Here is an 18,003-nt window from a genome sequence, read left to right on the forward strand (position 1 = left end):
CAAGGACTAAACACTGAGGTACCCCCCCTGGTGAGACACTGTTTAACCAATACATACTTCACTTGGAATGGAACTTTCTACAAACAAACTGAGGGCACCCCAATGGGCTCCCCCCTATCTCCGGTTATAGCTAACATTTTCATGGAGAAATATGAGACTGACGCCATCCAGACTGCCACTCTGCGCCCAACCTTATGGAAGAGGTACGTGGATGACACTTTTGTCATCTGGCCACATGGCCGGCCTGCTCTAGACCAATTCTTCGACCCCATCAATTGCATACACCCAGCCATCAGATTTACCATGGAAGTCGAAAAAGATGGCAAGCTACCTTTTTTGGATGTCCTAATTAAAAAGAGACCTGATGGTTCAATGAGCCACTCTGTCTACAGGAAAGCTACCCATACGGATGCTTATCTGAAACCGGATTCCCACCACCATCCATCACAGAAGAATTCTCTCATCAAGACTCTGTATCATAGAGCCCAATGCATATCAGACCAGGAACACATAGACAGTGAACTCAAGCACGTACACCAAGCTCTTAAGGCTAATGGTTACTCCGACTATACAATCCGCATAGCTATCACTCAAACCATGAAGAAGGACCCTCTTGAGGAGCCTTTCAAAACCATCACTTTACCCTACATTGCGGGTATCACAAAAAAGATGTCAAAAATCTTGAATAAACACAAGATCCAGGTCCATTTCAACACATTACATAAAATCCGTGATCTGGTTCCGTCTGTAAAAGATGTGATTCCGGACATACAATACCCTGGTGTCTACAAACTAAGTTGCCTCTGTGGTAGTAGTTACATTGGAGAAACCAAACGCCATGTCTCGGACCGCATTCGTGAACACAAAGCAGACCTTAAACACGGTAGGACCAACACCTCGGCCGTGGCAGATCATTGTTATAATTCAGTAGGCTCACATGACATTGACTTTTCCAAGACAGAGGTTCTTTGTAAGCCATCTGGCTACCATGAGAGATTCGTTCATGAGGCTATCCACATATACAAGCACAGAGACAATTTCAACCGAGAAGATGGATTCTGGCTTAGCAATCATTGGAAAGATTTGATAAACCATTTCAGGTCTTAATTGATTGTTCACGCTTACAGTGGCTTTCAGACAGCATACATTAACATTTTTCGTCTCCCCCCTCCTCTTTTCAGAACATAGATGGACTAGTCCTTCTAAATATACTGCCAAATCACTGCGCGTGGCGCTAACGTTTTTATAAATAATTAAATACACCGTTTAAAAATAAATAAATGTATGCAAACCGACACACCTGATGACGACCGTTTGTGTTATGGTCGAAACGTCGTGAGAATTTTTATTGTTTTATATATTTGATTATTTTATTGTTTCCCTTCAACGTGACTTTACCGAAAGAACTAAGAAAAGAGAAATCCATGTTTAGAAGTCTGTCTCCTTCCTGTTTTATTTCCTCGTAATGATGAATATTTCATATTTTCAGATTCTGGTTAATGTATCAAGATGCGTTAAAATTGTGGGAAAGATATGTGACCGTTAGTCATTATACCCTGGTCAATGCAGGTTGGTGAGAAAACTCACCCGACGTGGATAACCACACACCACTTGCACTCAGATGACCCCAACCACTCGGGACTCAAGCAGGTACACGGATAGCACCGGGAGGTCTTCATCCAGCTGTGGATTGATCGTGGTCAATGATGACATTCAATGTTTAAGGTGTAGTAGCGGTGCAATTGTTAGCGCAATGCACTATGAACCCAGCAGCGACTCAAGTTTGATTACTGATCACGGATGACATCACTAGCGAGTGATATCTGAACTAATTCTGGGCACCTACCTGTCCACCAATCCACACTGACCAATGTGGTGAATGATGGTCAAACAACCCTCATGGCAGAAACATCGTGGTGGAGGAATTTATCCAGCAGTGGATCGACAAAGGTCTTCACATTTAAATAAAATGTTTAGTGCCAAGTGATTGGACTACACATTTTAATTCTAGATTTAAAGCTTTCGTGACTGCTAGGATCCATACTCTTTGGTTCTATTGGGTAAAGTCAGCGCTGTCCTCCAGACAGTCTCGTCCCTTCACCTGATGAAGGCCGCTTGTGTTGTGGCCGAAACGTCGTGATTTTTTGTTATGTTATTTTCACCTACGTGACTTTACCCAATAGAACCAAAGAGTACTACACATTTTACCCAGCAGAATGGCGGTGATTGTCGCACGCGCAAAACGAAATCGTCTCGCAAGTTCACAGTGTCATATTGTGCGTCTTCATTCTTTGTGCCGTCTGCCTTTTGCTCAGGCCAAGCGCGACATCCCGTGTAGTCACGGTGCTGTCACTGATCACCAATCGATTATATAATTACTGCACCTGATGAGTTAAATGAAGACGTCACCCTACTGCTGCTCTATTTAAGACCGGGAGCAAGTGAGGGCTTTACCATTCTGGCGAATTGCCCGATGATGCTGGATGTAATTACCAGCGAAACGTCGTATTCAAACTGTAAATGTTGTGGATTCACCCTTCAACACAGCGGTGTGTAGTTTTTGTCAACGTGACACTTTTTTGCTGATTGGCCGTGTCGGGTGGTGGAGGGTTACCACACATTTATAACTAACGTGATCTAACCCAAAAACCTTTATTATGAATCACAACACTAATTACACCATAACTAGCTACGTGTCCACCAGGCTAACTACACTAATTACAACGTAACTAGCTACATAACCACCAGGCTAACTACACTAATTACACCGTACCTAGCTACGTAACCACCAGGCTAACTACAATAATTACACCGTAACTAGCTACGTGACCACCAGGCTAACTACACTAATTACACCGTAACTAGCTACGTAACCACCAGGCTAACTACACTAATTACACCGTAACTAGCTACGTGACCACCAGGCTAACGACACTAATTACACCGTAACTAGCTACATAACCACCAGGCTAACTACACTAATTACACCGTAACTAGCTACGTGACCACCAGGCTAACTACACTAATTACACCGTAACTACACTGGGAGTAGCTACAACGGACAGGACCCCAGCTTGGGTCCAGGTCCACGTGTTGGTGACTCTTCACGGACGTCGAATGTAGATCTTCAGGATGACAACAGCAATTCTGGGGACCCAGCTTATATCCTCCGTGGTCGTGGCTGGCCGCACCCTTGGCCACGACCACCTTCTAGAATCCTCGAGCAGGATCTCGCCCCGACACGTGACCACCCCTAGCCCCCCACTCGGGGACCCTGTGTAGACTTTACCAGTCACGTGTTCTCCAGGGTCAACCAGAGTGCCATGGCCTAAAGTAACCCGATTCCATGGCCGACACTCTCACACCCCATCCTGTAGGGGTCGGCAATGCACACCTGAGCGTGGTGTCACTCAGCGCTATGACTCAGCGCTCACAGAGCCCCTCTAGGGCCAGCACGACACCCGCATACAAGTGGTGTCCGCGATGTGAGTACATCGCACGCCGTGCCTCTCTAGGGCCGGCATTACACAGTGACATCCACTATGTCACTATATACGTGGTGTCCACGATGTGAGTACATCGCACACCGTGCCCCTCTAGCGCCGGCATTACACAGCGACGTCTGCGATGTCAGTACATCTGCATTCCTCTTTCCATCCCAGAGTAACTCTCAGCATGCACCACTCCACACTTTTTTCCTAAATACTTTTCAGCTTTTGTTCCATGTTCTTGTTTGATAATTCTTATTTATCACCGGTGCTATGGTATAAGCCATGGTCCTTGTGTATTCTGTGCAACGGCATGGACCATAAATAGCTCGGCACACACCCGGCTTGTTGATGTCCAATTGAACGATGCAATGCGGTGGCACTGGAACCTTAAAGCAGGATCCAAAATCCTGGCTTCTCGAGTTGCCACGCATCACTTCCCCATCCATTTGCCTCAATACTGCAACTGTCCGGGAAGCACAGCAAATCGTGGAAAAACGAACGTCTCCCCATCCATTCGGATCTCAATACAGTCCCTCGCCAGCACTCGAGTCGCGCAAGCCTTTTTGGACCCACGCGCTTAACCTTCAACAATGTAACTTTAAACGTGATATTCTTGGGTCTTTCGGTAAAGTCACGTAGATAGGTTCAAAGAAAATAACAAAAAAAACTGCAACGTTTCGATCACAACACAAGCAATCGTCATCAGGAGAGCAATCTTATTATCTCTGAGATCAGGGCTAGGCCAGCCCTGAACAAGATCCGTCGACTCGATCAAGTCACTCACATTTCTGAAGAGATGCCGCGACACTAAGGTAATACCGATCGCCTTCACACTGACATCTGCTGTTGTCACTTCTCCCAATGGTAAACGGATCTTGTTCAGGGCTGGCCTAGCCCTGATCTCAGGGATAATAAGATTGCTCTTCTGATGACGATTGCTTGTGCTGTGATCGAAACGTCGTAGTTTTTTTTGTTATTTTATTTGAACCTATCTACGTGACTTTACCGAAAGACCCAAGAATGTGAATTCCTGCAGTCACGAAAGCTTTAAGGCAACATTCAAACGTGATTCTTGGAAATCCGAATGAAGTCCACAAGACACAAACACCTCATGAAAGACCCGATGTAAAAGGTACCTGGCTTCAATCTTCCGTAAAGCTTACGGGCTACCCTAAACAACATTCGGTCGATGCACAAAAAAGGAAAATAAAAAAACTCTCCAGTGTGCGACTGGGGTCACCCAGAACCATGGAACATATAACAATTCAATGCCCGATTCACAAACATAATGGAGGCCTTACAGTGATACAATCTGCTACAGCTGACGCAGTCATCCGGCTCTACCATCTCAAAGAAACATTATTGTAGTTGCTGCACGTCTGCACATACGAATAAGAAGTTTGTGAAACTTGAATCGATGTGGTCATGCTATATAAAGCTGCTGCACTGGCTGAAATTGTCAGTTTGTATTTATGCATGGTGTTGTTGCAACGCGTTTTCTCAGTGGTCCGTGAACAGTACACGTCGTGTTGAGTGACCAGAACGACACGTACTGCCCCTTCGAGCTTAGTTGTTCCCCTAACTGATAAATGGAGGCTAATGAAAACACTGTTCGTACAGACGTGTCTAATGCCAGACAAGACATTGATGTATGGCACCAGTTACCGCAAATGCGAGCTGTTACCTGAGCAAAATGTAACCAAGCAAAAAGTACATTTAAAATGAATAAATCCAACACTCAGTTCAGCAGAAAATACTGAACGTATGATCACCAAAAATAGAATGCGACTTCTAGATTTGAAGCTTTCGTGACTGCAAGGATGAAATTGTCAGTTTGTATTTATGCATGTTGTTGTTGCAACGCAACAACAACATGTTGCAACGCAACAACAACAACATGCATAGTGGTATTCCAAACTCCCAGGGTGGTGTATTATCATCTTGTGCTAATTCCAAGCTTTGTCAGTGGTGCGTTTCATGCTAATTTCCTTTGTCAGAGCGTTTGCTGTTTGCCCCCTCACAGCTTAAAGGGAGGCGACCAGCGCTTGGCTTTCTTCACTCCAACGCTGCCCGCTGGACAGGTTGGTCCCTTCACCTGATGAAGGCCGCTTGTGTTGTGGCCGAAACGTCGTGATTTTTGTTGTTTTAATTTTTTTACCTACGTGACTTTACCGAATAGAACCGAAGAGTAAGAATGCCACTTATAATAATACACATTAAACAGGATGTAATTGAATGGAGTGGTGGCACTAGGAAACTGACGAAACAACCAGTTAAATTCCCAGCCACAGTTAACATCAGTGGGTGAAGAATGACCGACATGGTGTGGTGAGGCCTTCGTTTAAGCAGTGGGTTGACAAAACGCTGTAAATGATGAACAGTGAACACATTACAATTCTCCAGTGAACTGTTTATCAACACATGGTAAACATGCCTTTAAAAGTGGCAAGGCTCCAAAATACAACTTGTTAAAATGTTGTTGTTGGGTGTCAATTGAAATTTGACATATCCACATATCTGTAACATTCCCAGAGTAAAGAACATGACAACTTAAACTGGACATATTTCCAGGTACATTCATGTTTTTTCAACTTTTAAATACACAGCAAAATAGATTCAAAGCTTTCGTGACTGCAGGAATGACTCTTTGGTTCTTTCGGGTAAAGTCGTGTAGTAATTTCTTTCGACGAGACTTTACCGAAAAAAAGTGTAACACTGCAAAATGTCATAAATGAAAATATTAACATTATCAAAAACAACTTTAATGAAAAAAATGTGGAATAAGTGGTGCAGAGCTAAAAGCAGCTTTTTTTCTTATATCCAAATACTGATTTCTAGAAGAGATCAGATAACGGTAATATATTTACCACATGAAAAGGGTTTATATTGCCATTTATAATGCAAATCAATTTAGAAAACACGTAATATACAAGAATGGTTCATTTTGCAATTCCAATCATCTGCTGACAATTCATTGTAAAAGGGCCTTACAAAACATTTATATTACATCCAAAACAGTATTATCTGTAATGGAAAAAGATAAAAAGGTCAAACATTGGGGCACTATAAAGCATTTCTAGCTTCAAGTTTATATTTTTGTATTACAATTGTAGCAAAATTTTTTAATTTAACCAATTAACATTTTTCATCTCTGAATATGCAAAAAAACTCGTGGGAAGAACCCAAAACTGTCTTGCATGCAATCACACTTTTTCAAAACACACACTTTTTACAAAGACCATATTATTATTTCTGCAATTATATATATTTTTTGGCAGTTACAGTATATCCATTTTCCAATAAACATTTACATTTGGCGCAAAGTGTTTTCAATTTCGGAAGTCATACAAGGCAACAATTTGAAGAGTACATTATCGGTAACTGCCTGATACATTTCAGAGGTCAATTAGTCCACCGCACTGCACTGGCTGCACTCTGCTAAGCTTTTTTGTCACACTCACTTATGACAGCATAGACTTGCTGCAGATTAGAACCCCAATCAGATTTCAATGCTTTAACTCTCACCATGACAACAAATAACTTCCCCGAATCACCTAATCAGTTTTTAATTGAATAGGTAGAGTGCAATGTACCATATACATCTTTAGCATCAAATATATATAAGGATGAAACTAAAATATTAAACAAATAACAAAATAAATAGACTGCTTACAACACTGGCTATCCTTAATTTTGCATGTATTATCCAACTTGTTTTGTACGTTTAACACGTAAAAAAACCTCCAACATTCTCGTCGTTTGCATTTGTTCATATCCCAACACATTGCATTAGATTGTAATATTCTTCAAATCGACTCAAATCCATGACACTGCTCATTTGTTGTACTTTCATATTATATCCTGCAGCTTTGAATATTATTTAAATCTGTGCTTCCAAATCTATGTGTGTAATCCTTCAAAGCTTATGCAATTTTATGTACAATTTAATTTTAAGTGAGAGGTTACGTAAAACAGCACTGATGCAAAAATTATGGTCCTTCCAATCACGTAAAACTCTGGGTTGACATGATGCTACGAGTTGGTAATAGATGAAATTCATAATAAAAACAAATCATTACAATATAATACGAAACAAAACTTAGAAAACAGCACATCTTGTTTCCGTGAAAACAAACTACTAAATTGATGGAAGTAAGATTTACTTTTGTTGTAAGTCAAAAATCTTTGGGTCATACATGAAAGCCCATACAAGCAAAAAAGTGAAATGTTATCAACTGCGTAACATGGCCAAATTGATGCTGTGCCTTGCCTTTTCTTACACCGCGCACTCCATCCATGCTTTGTTATACGCAGGATACACGACTGCAATATTATCTTTGTCAGTCTTCAAACTCGGCAATCATAGTACTCCTGTTCTAGTCAATGCATAAGCTGTCTGTGCAATGAAAAATCAATCTGAAAAGTTTACCTCTTGAATTAAGGCCTTATATGGCTTGGCACATTCTTATCTTTCAGAACTGGTTGTTCCCTATACCACTATCTGTAACCTTGAGTACACAGACACTGGACGAATACTCATCCTTCATGTTAAGGTAGACATTGCAGGGTTTTAGACCATTCTGTTTTTGCTTAACTAAACAATTGAACCAAATTGTCCTACCACCTAGGGACAATCACATCGAACGTTTTATTTTACACTCTCTCAATTGGGATATGTCGTGGTGTTTATTAGGTTGTAGACAGACAAAGTGTATACGTACTACTCGTATTGCAAAACCTCACTCGTTTATCAAATTAATATTTATTAAAAAATTTGGCTCGTCTTGCAAAACACTTGCAGACCAAGTTACTCGCAATTCAAGGTTTTACTGTACAGTTAATTGGAAAAACACCGAAATGTGGTACAGACACATTTAGATGTTATATCTAGAGATCAAATAATCTAGATACAAAAGAGGTACAATCCAGATCCATATTTTATTTCATATGGCATATCCATTACAGATTTGTCAAACATGGACGCAAATAAATGTCCAAATTAGAGGCTCAAAACCTACACCATAATTGCATTGTGTAAAATTAATTCCTGCACAACGATGATATAGTGAAGTAAATAAAAACGGAATAAAAACTTTAGCAACAGGATTATTAAATATGTTTATCTCTCACATAATACAATATTACATTTATATATATGTAGTGACATCGCGAATGTCATTGTGTAATGGCAGCTATAGAGAGGCACGGCGTGCGATGTATTAACATCGTATTAACATCGAGGGCACCACGTGGATGTCGGTGCAGTACCGGCCCGAGAGGGGCATGGTGAGCGCTGTCTGACAGTGCTGAGTGGCACCACGCTCTGCGTGCGGTGCCGACCCCTACAGGATAGGGTGTGAGAGTGCTGGCCATGGGAATGGGGTTACCAAGGGCCATGGCACTTGACCCCGAAGGACACGTGACCGGTAAAGTGTACACAGGGCCCCCAGGTGGGGGCTAGGGGTGGTCACGTGTCAGGGCCGGGAACCCGCTAGAGGATTCCAGAAGATGGTCGTGGCTAAGGGCGGAGCCACCCCCGCCACAGAGGATAAAAGCCGGGTCCCTGAGAGGGACCGGCTGCTGTTGTTCATCCTTAAGAATCTACGTCCTACAAGAGTCACCAACACGTGGACCCGGACCCCGGCCAGGGTCCGGTCCGCCGTAGCTAATTCCCGTGTAATTAGTGTAGATAGCCTGGTGGTCCACCACCATAGGTTGTTCATGTGTTAAGGGGTAGTACCCCGTGTGTTGGTTGAAGAAGTGCGTCTGTGACTCAGTTGAATTCATTACACATATTTACTGATGTATCCTTTAACAAAAAGCATTACAAATTGACGTAAGCATTTGCCAGTGTTAGTTAATAAAATTCAGTGTAAAACAGGAAATGGCTGTAGTTGATTACCCCAAACTAATTACAGTATTATTAATTATATGGTTCTATTGTACACTAAACGACGCATGTGTTGCTTGTTGTGGCACAGACCTGCCAATACGGCCTTGTGGGCTTTAAACTCCTGGTCACCAACACGAAGCAGGCAGTCAGTGAAGCGGGAATTGTCCCAGATCTCCCCGAAGTCAACTGCCAGCCGGCAATCTGGTACTTTGAATGTACTCATGCTGGATTGACCAGAAATGTTCACGGAATCCTGCCCCACACTAACCTGCATAAACATCAACCAGCTTTGAGAAGGCATTTGATGATTTTTTTTTTACAAATCCTCACTTAACTTTACATTTTGCATGAAGATGTAGGCTTTGGTTCAATCAAGCAAGCAAATCTGCACAAACATCCTATATCAGAACAAGTGTTGTGAATAATGCCAAAATAGTGGTCCGTGAAATGTTTTTCATATTAATCAATTTTCATTCTATATTTTTGTCAAGTTATTTTACACTGTATAAACAGTTTTAACAGGTAGTGAGGCCCCTAATTATGGGTTCTGCACAACAACAGAGGAAGTGAACAGCCCTCCTTGATGTGCTTCCTTTCATTATCAAAAATGCTTGTATTTTGTAAAGGATTTTAAAGGTAAAAAAATTAAATCTGGTGATTAAAAGGACCCCCCCAAGGACAATAAACATTTACATCAAACTGGCTGATGTCCGAGAATAGGAAAAGGAATTCATGTGGCGACATTTAAACAAAACACTTTATGTAATACCTGACATTCTAGTTTATAAAAATGTCAAGGTTTAAATATAAACACTATCCAGAGGGAGAAAACCTAAAAAAAATACGCTTGATTATTTAATTGTTGTGCTATGTTAACTCTAGCACCAGTGGAGGAAAAAAGTGCTTGGAAAACTCATGTTAACAATTTCCTTGTATGGAACAGGGAAAGTAATTATTACAATCTTCAATTAAGTAGAATATTGACTCCAACTGTGCAATTGTAATGAATAAAATAGAAAATTACACATTAGCCGCAGCATGTCATACTTACTTCACCAAAGAGTGTCAGTTTGTTATCTGGAAGCAAGCTATTAGATTCATCAAGCAAAAAATCTCTTCGAATGAATTTTTTAAATCCCCAGTCTTTTCCTTGGACAAAGCGGTATGCTCGCGGGGTCTCTGTAAAAAAATAGGTTTCAAACAATACTCACCAGTTCTTACAATAAACTGTGGTAATTTCATGTAATGGGAAAAAAAACTTCATTATATTTTCAAAATGTAAAGATAGCAATGTATTCTAAAGCCCTGCACCACGGTGGCAGTCAACTACCTCGCCTGGTATATAGGTCATGGGTTCGATCTCAACCCTGATGCCTGTATATTTGGAGTCTGCATGTTCTCCTTGTGCTTGCATGTATTTTTATCCAGGTCTTCCGGTTTTTCCCTCCATATTTATAAAAATCCAGAGTATTTGGCTGCTATGCATTTCCACACAATAAGCCATCTCGTTAGGCTATTGTTTGTGGCCAGGGCACTTCTGAAAAAGAGCTATGTACAGTGAGGAAAAAAAAGTATTTGATCCCCTGCTGATTTTGTACGTTTGCCCACTGACAAAGAAATGATCAGTCTATCATTTTAATGATAGGTTTATTTGAACAGTGAGAGACAGAATAACAACAAAATCCAGAAAAATGCATGTCAAAAATGTTATAAATTGATTTGCATTTTAATGAGGGAAATAAATATTTTACCCCTCTGCAAAACATGACCTAGTACTTGGTGGCAAAACCCTTGTTGGCAATCACAGAGGTCAGACGTTTCTTGTAGTTGGCCACCTGGTTTGCACACATCTCAGGAGGGATTTTGTCCCACTCCTCTTTGCAGATCTTCTCCAAGTCATTAAGGTTTCAAGGCTGACGTTTGGCAACTCAAACCTTCAGCTCCCTCCACATATTTTCTATGGGATTAAGGTCTGGAGACTGGCTAGGCCACTCCAGGACCTTAATGTGCTTTTTCTTGAGCCACTCCTTTGTTGCCTTGGCCGTGTGTTTTGGGTTATTGTCATGCTGGAATACCCATACACGACCTATTTTCAATGCCCTGGCTGAGGGAAGGAGGTTCTCACATGGCCCCGCATTGAGATCATTGACAAGATCCTCCTGTGTAGTTCTGGGCTGATTCCTCACCGTTCTCATGATCATTGCAACCCCACGAGGTGAGATCTTGCATGGGGCCCCAGACCGAGGGAGATTGACAGTTCTTTTGTGTTTCTTCCATTTGCGAATAATCGCACCAACTGTTGTCACCTTCTCACCAAGCTGCTTGGCAATGGTCTTGTAGCCCATTCCAGCCATGTGTAGGTCTACAATCTTGTCCCTGCCATCCTTGGAGAGCTCTTTGGTCTTGGCCATGGTGGAGAGTTTGGAATCTGATTGATTGCTTCTGTGGAAAGGTGTCTGTTATACAGGTAAGCTGAGATTAGGAGCACTCCCTTTAAGAGTGTGCTCTTAATCTCAGCTCGTTACCTGTATAAAAGACACCTGGGAGCCAGAAATCTTTCTGATTGAGAGGGAGTCAAATACTTATTTCCCTCATTAAAATGCCAATCAATTTATACAATTTTTGACATGCGTTTTTCTGGATTTTGTTGTTGTTATTCTGTTTCTCACTGTTCAAATAAACCTACCATGAAAATTATATACTGATCATTTCTTTGTTAGTGGGCAAACGTATAAAATCAGCAGGGCATCAAATACTTTTTTCCCACACTGTAGCTCAGTGGGCCTTGCCTGGTAAGATAAAAATAGTTCAGTTTAGCTTTTAACTTCAAGGTAGATGAAAATCAGACCTGGATTTAAGTGTATGAAGATATAGTTCATATGGATTAGGTGAATGTGTTTGTGTATTAATAATGCTTGTCTTTGTAAACATGGTTGTGTGACGTGAGTTACATGTTAACATTACCAAAGACAACACCAAAGCAAATACTAAGAAAAAAACATGAAAGTTTAAAACAAAAAGATAGATTTAGACTCTCAGAGAAATGTTAATAGCCTTAGCAAAGCACAGTAAATGTATGGATGTCACCACTTAAAATAGTTATCTCGCATTGAAAGAGTATCCTGAAAGTAATAAGGCAATTATAAAACAAACAATATGAACCACTAAAGCAAGGTAAAGGAGAAGTGTGAAATGGGATGAAAATGCCAACCTTTGTAAAACCACCAGAAATGAATGAAAAAATGGATGAGAATACAAACAAAAATAATGAAGTTGTAATAAACAGTGAGTGCAAGCAGAAAAAATAAAGCCGTCACTTGATAAATTACAATGGAATAACACATGGTGAAGATTGTAAAACTAGGAAAAGAAATGTCCGTGAATGACAATGTCCAGGTACACTATGCAAAATAAAAATATTATTGGAGGGTCAATATCATGGAAAACACAAAAAATATGCATAATGGCAACTTCTGAAGGTGGAACAGGATCAAGAGCACTTTTGGAATATGAATTTGATAATGAAAAGTTGCAATGTGCTACAGGATGAAAGATTCCAATCTAGTGCATATTACCTACTATGAAACACTGATTACAAATAGAAACACTGACAAATGGAACAAAACTAAAAAGTACACAAAGCGTGGAGAGAAGTATGTTGAGAATTACAGTGAGAAACTGAAAGAGGAACACGTTGGTCAAATCAAAACGGCAAATTAGAGACATCATATTCACTGTTGTAAATATAGATTGGGCTTGGACAGGACACATCGCTAAATGGGATGGTTGATGGATGAGACTAGTGGTCGAATGGGAAGAAAAGTAGAGTACATGCCCAAGACGATGTCAAACGTAGACAAGGATATATTAGATCAGCTCATGTGAAGGATGAGGGATGGTGTTCGTAAGGTTTATAAAATGTTTCAAGCAGTCGATAAATAATGGCTGATTATGATATAATCCTGTTACCAAATACACATATGACGTGAATTGATACTTAAATACAAGTAGTTTCACCCATAGCCTTGGTTTCCTCTCCCTTGGCATTAAGAATAGAAACCTTGAACTTGGCGTAGACTTCACTCTTGGGACAGCTGACCAATAACAAGTACAACGATAGGTAATCTTTGCTCTCTTCGTCAAAACCCTTGGGGTTTATGCGTAGGCACCTGATTGAACATATAAACAAGACATATTAGGTGTGTATGTACGCGCAGACTACATTACTAAAACAATATAGTATGAACTAAAACATGCACTATGCAAAATTGTTCTAGTAAAGCACCTCCGTGAGCATTGTGATTTTTTTAATGTCATAAAATAGCCAGAATTTACTGTACCATTTCAATGTATCATTGGTGCCTGCTGAAAATGTAGAACTCTTGAGAACTTGGCCCATTTCTTCAAGACAGAAGCTGAAATTGTTGATGGTCCACATATATGAGAACTTTACCACCTTAACCTGAAATACACGAGCACATAACAGCTATAAAGCTCATTCATTACCATAAATACATGACCATTGACAAACCCTCAAGTATTTCACCCACACATCTGAATATTGTGCTCAAAAACACAAACTGTCTATAAGGAAAGAAACATTACTGTAAATGAAAGGGTCTTATTAGTGTTCTGGGATTACCTTGCATGTTCATTACTGCACAGCATTAACACAACAAGTCTCAACATGTCATAGATTAGAGTGTGCAATGAAAGGCCTTTTTATTTTTTTTATTTGATAAAAACTGCTGTCCCTTTTGTAAAAATACACTACCAGTCAAAATCAGAGACAATTAACTAGTATAATGTTGTTAGTGCAATTCTATGAACTTTGCAATCTGATGTACAAAAATAGCCTGTACAATGATAATCCATAATTGCACTTACACATAATTATGAAACCATTTTGTATGGCTTTGCGATGAACAAAAAACGTGTAAAAGTTAAATGCATTAGCCATCCGCATACTTTGACCGGCACAAGACGGAGACCCGTTGAATGTGATTGGCCACAGGGTAACAAGTACCTGTGTGTAGCACCAGCTTTCTGCGATGGGCGCATTGGACATTTCAGACGGAGGTGGGGGGCTCGGGGCCCTGGACATGTTTGCATTGAATGCGAGGGAAGTGACATCATCAGGTGACATTAAGAGGGAAGTGACATCATGAGGCGACTTTAAGCAGGAAGTGACATCATCAGGCGACATTAAGAGGTAAGTGACATCATCAGGCGATATTAACATGTAAGTGACATCATCAGGCGATATTAACATGTAAGTGACTGCGAGATTACGAGTTAAATGTTCTTGCTGTGGTTTTCACACCTGACGATGATTGCTTGTGTTGCGGTCGAAACGTCGTAAGAATTTTATTGTTTTATATTTTTTTTATTTTATTGTTTCCCTTCTACGTGGTGACTTTACCGAAAGAACAAAGAATATGAATCGCTGCAGTCACGAAAGATTTAAATAATTAAATATAATTGCAAGAGATTGATTATTCGTGCAAAAGAGCGTCGCGTAACCGATCACTCAGGAGTGGGACCTGCGCCTTTAGTGGCACCCCGACGTGAAACGAGCACACGGCACCAACTGTCCCCACTTCCTGAAACGGAACGGGGTTTTACAATCGATGCACGTGCAACTAGTCTCAATGATTGTTGCGCACAGGAGTGCTTCAGGAGAGCATCAGCGAGGTTTTACTGTTCCTCCTCCACTGGAGGGGGGCAGGCTACAGCACAGCGGTTTACCACCAGGCACTCCGTAGTTTGGGTTGTGTGGACACAACATCGCAGGGCTGTGAGACTTCTTGAAGGAGGAGATGTGGCACATCAGCCTGTTGATGTTTTGATTTAAAGCTTTCGTTACTGCAGTAATTCATATTCTTAGCTCTTTCGGTAAAGTCACATTGAAGGGAAACAATAAAATATATATTGTGTTTTATATATATTTTATTGTTTTATTGTTTCCCTTCAACGTGACTTTACCGAAAGAGCTAAGAATATGAATTACTGCAGTCACTAAAGCTTTAAATCAAGAGTCCATCTATGTTCTGAAAAGAGGAGGGGGGAGACGAAAAATTAATTTATGCTGTCTGAAAGCCACCGTAAGCATGAACAATCAATTAAGACCTGAAATGGTTTATCAAATCCTTCCAATGATTGCTAAGCCAGAGTCCATCTTCTCGGTTGAAATTGTCTCTGTGTTTGTATATGTGGATAGCCTCATGAACAAATCTCTCATGGCAGCCAGATGGATTGCAAAGGACCTCTGTCTTGGAGAAGTCAATGTCATGTGAGCCTACTGAATTATAACAGTGATCTGCCATGGCCGAGGTGTTGGTCCTACCGTGTTTAAGGTCTGCTTTGTGTTCACGAATGCGGTCTGAGACATGGCGTTTGGTTTCTCCAATGTAACTACTACCACAGAGGCAACTTAGTTTGTAGACACCAGGGTACTGTATGTCGTGATAGCGAACTAATGCGTATAACGCTCCCACGTTTATAATGAACTTAGGTGGGTGACCACTATTGATTCCCATGTCACAGGGCTATACCTAATACATGAAAACTTTAAATGAAACTTGAAATAACAGACTGTTGAGGCAATTGCTGTTGGTGAGTAGCAGCGTCTATGAAGGCTGGCACAGCACACGAGCAGTGGGTGGCCAACAGCAGGCCCAGCCACCAGAGACCCACAGAGACCCACAGGGACACACAGAGACCGACAGAGACACACAGAGACCCACAGAGACTCACAGAGACCGACAGAGACACACAGAGACCCAGAGACACCCACAGAGACACACAGAGACCAACAGACACACAGAGACTCACAGAGACCCACAGGGACACACAGAGACCCGTAGAGACCCGTAGAGACTCATAGAGACCCATATAGACCCAGAGTGACTGAGACTCGTAGACACCCATAGAGGCTCAGGGACTCACAGAGACCCATAGAGACACCATCACCACCACCATCATCACAACCATGATCATCACCACCATCACAACCACCACCACGATCACACTGCACCAGGTACTCATTTAAAGCCATGCTGACCCATGGAAAGCGGTTTAAATATTCGGCACCGTTATTGGTCGTGAGTGGGGAGGAATTGAACTCTGTTCACTGGGTTCGCAACACAGCGTTGCAAGCCACCCATTAGGACGACGCGCACGGCATTGACAACCTTGATGCTTCCGTTTGCTTGCGATGAAGTGACCGGTTGGCTCAGCCTGCCAAGAGCACCGAGCTGTACCGCTGAGACCATGGGTTTGAAATTCAGGCAACTTGCTTGTAATTTTAAACCAGGTTTCTCAAGCGTATTGCATTTGGCTAAATTTCAGCTGAGAATGAAAATATCAGTTTCACTCTTGTACGTGAAACATTTTTCTCGGTGGCAGGGCGTGTGGGAAGGTGCTGCTCATGACTGTTTGGGGGGGGGGGGGGGTGGTGGTGACACGTGGCCCCCCAATGATCCGATCAAAATCCCTCATTTCGATCGGATCATTGGGGTTTACAGTGAGGGAAAAAAAGTATTTGATCCCCTGCTGATTTTGTACGTTTGCCCACTGACAAAGAAATATAATTTTAAGAAATATAATTTTAATGGTAGGTTTATTTGAACAGTGAGAGATAGAATAACAACAACAAAATCCAGAAAAATGCATGTCAAAAATGCTATAAATTGATTTGCATTTTAATGAGGGAAATAAGTATTTGACCCCCTCTCAATCAGAAAGATTTCTGGCTCCCAGGTGTCTTTTATACAGGTAACGAGCTGACATTATGAGCACTCCCTTTAAGAGTGTGCTCCTAATCTCAGCTCGTTACCTGTATAAAAGACACCTGTCCACAGAAGCAATCAATCAATCAATCAGATCCCAAACTCTCCACCAGTCAACGGCCTAACTGGTTGATTGACGTTGAGAGACCACGCCCACACACGTGATCGTCTAACGTGGTCGATTCCCACGTCTACACAGTAGGAATCGATTAATGAAGGTTCATTTTAGACCACTGTTGATTCCCATGTTATCACAATGCAAATCGATTTTATTAGCCTAAGCCACAAATAAATCGATTCCTATGTTTTCCCAATGGAAATCGACTCATACATCCGTAGCTCTACTATAATCGATTCCTAATGTTATCCCATTAGGAATCGGCGCGAGTATAGTTATCGAAATTTAAATCGATTTTCTCTGCAGGTGACTTGGCGCAGCAACCACGGTGAGCCGAGCCGATCGATACATCATCGGGTGCCAGGTTGTGGTGGACGTGGGGAGCGGTGGTGCAGTGGTTAGCGCACTGTGTGTGTGGGGAGCGGTGGTGCAGTGGTTAGCGCACTGTGTGTGTGTGGGGAGCGGTGGTGCAGTGGTTAGCGCACTGTGTGTGTGTGGGGAGCGGTGGTGCAGTGGTTAGCGCACTGTGTGTGTGTGGGGAGCGGTGGTGCAGTGGTTAGCGCACTGTGTGTGTGTGGGGAGCGGTGGTGCAGTGGTTAGCGCACTGTGTGTATGTGGGGAGCGGTGGTGCAGTGGTTAACGCACTGTGTGTGTGGGGAGCGGTGGTGCAGTGGTTAGCGCACTGTGTGAGTGAGTGTGGGGAGCGGTGGT

The 18,003-nt window shown here is 41.8% G+C and overlaps 1 long non-coding RNA gene across 2 annotated transcripts; it reads right to left on the reverse strand.

Moving 5' to 3' along the window:
* Nucleotides 1-5,880: 5,880 nt before the first annotated feature.
* On the reverse strand, nt 5,881-14,528 carry LOC142908950 (uncharacterized). 2 transcript variants are annotated; one of them, XR_012932043.1, is made up of 5 exons: nt 14,411-14,528; nt 13,725-13,846; nt 13,402-13,553; nt 10,436-10,563; nt 5,881-9,652 (listed from the first exon to the last, which is right to left on the reverse strand). It is a non-coding gene; the product is annotated as an uncharacterized LOC142908950 (long non-coding RNA). The 2 variants fall into 2 exon arrangements; XR_012932044.1 differs by lacking the exon at nt 14,411-14,528 and adding an exon at nt 14,272-14,371.
* Nucleotides 14,529-18,003: the final 3,475 nt, after the last annotated feature.

This window comes from Petromyzon marinus, unplaced genomic scaffold, assembly GCF_048934315.1.
Source record: "Petromyzon marinus isolate PM22_M1 ecotype Great Lakes invasive population unplaced genomic scaffold, UKy_Petmar_22M1.pri1.0 PM_G_Scaffold_11, whole genome shotgun sequence".
Lineage (NCBI taxonomy): Eukaryota > Metazoa > Chordata > Hyperoartia > Petromyzontiformes > Petromyzontidae > Petromyzon > Petromyzon marinus.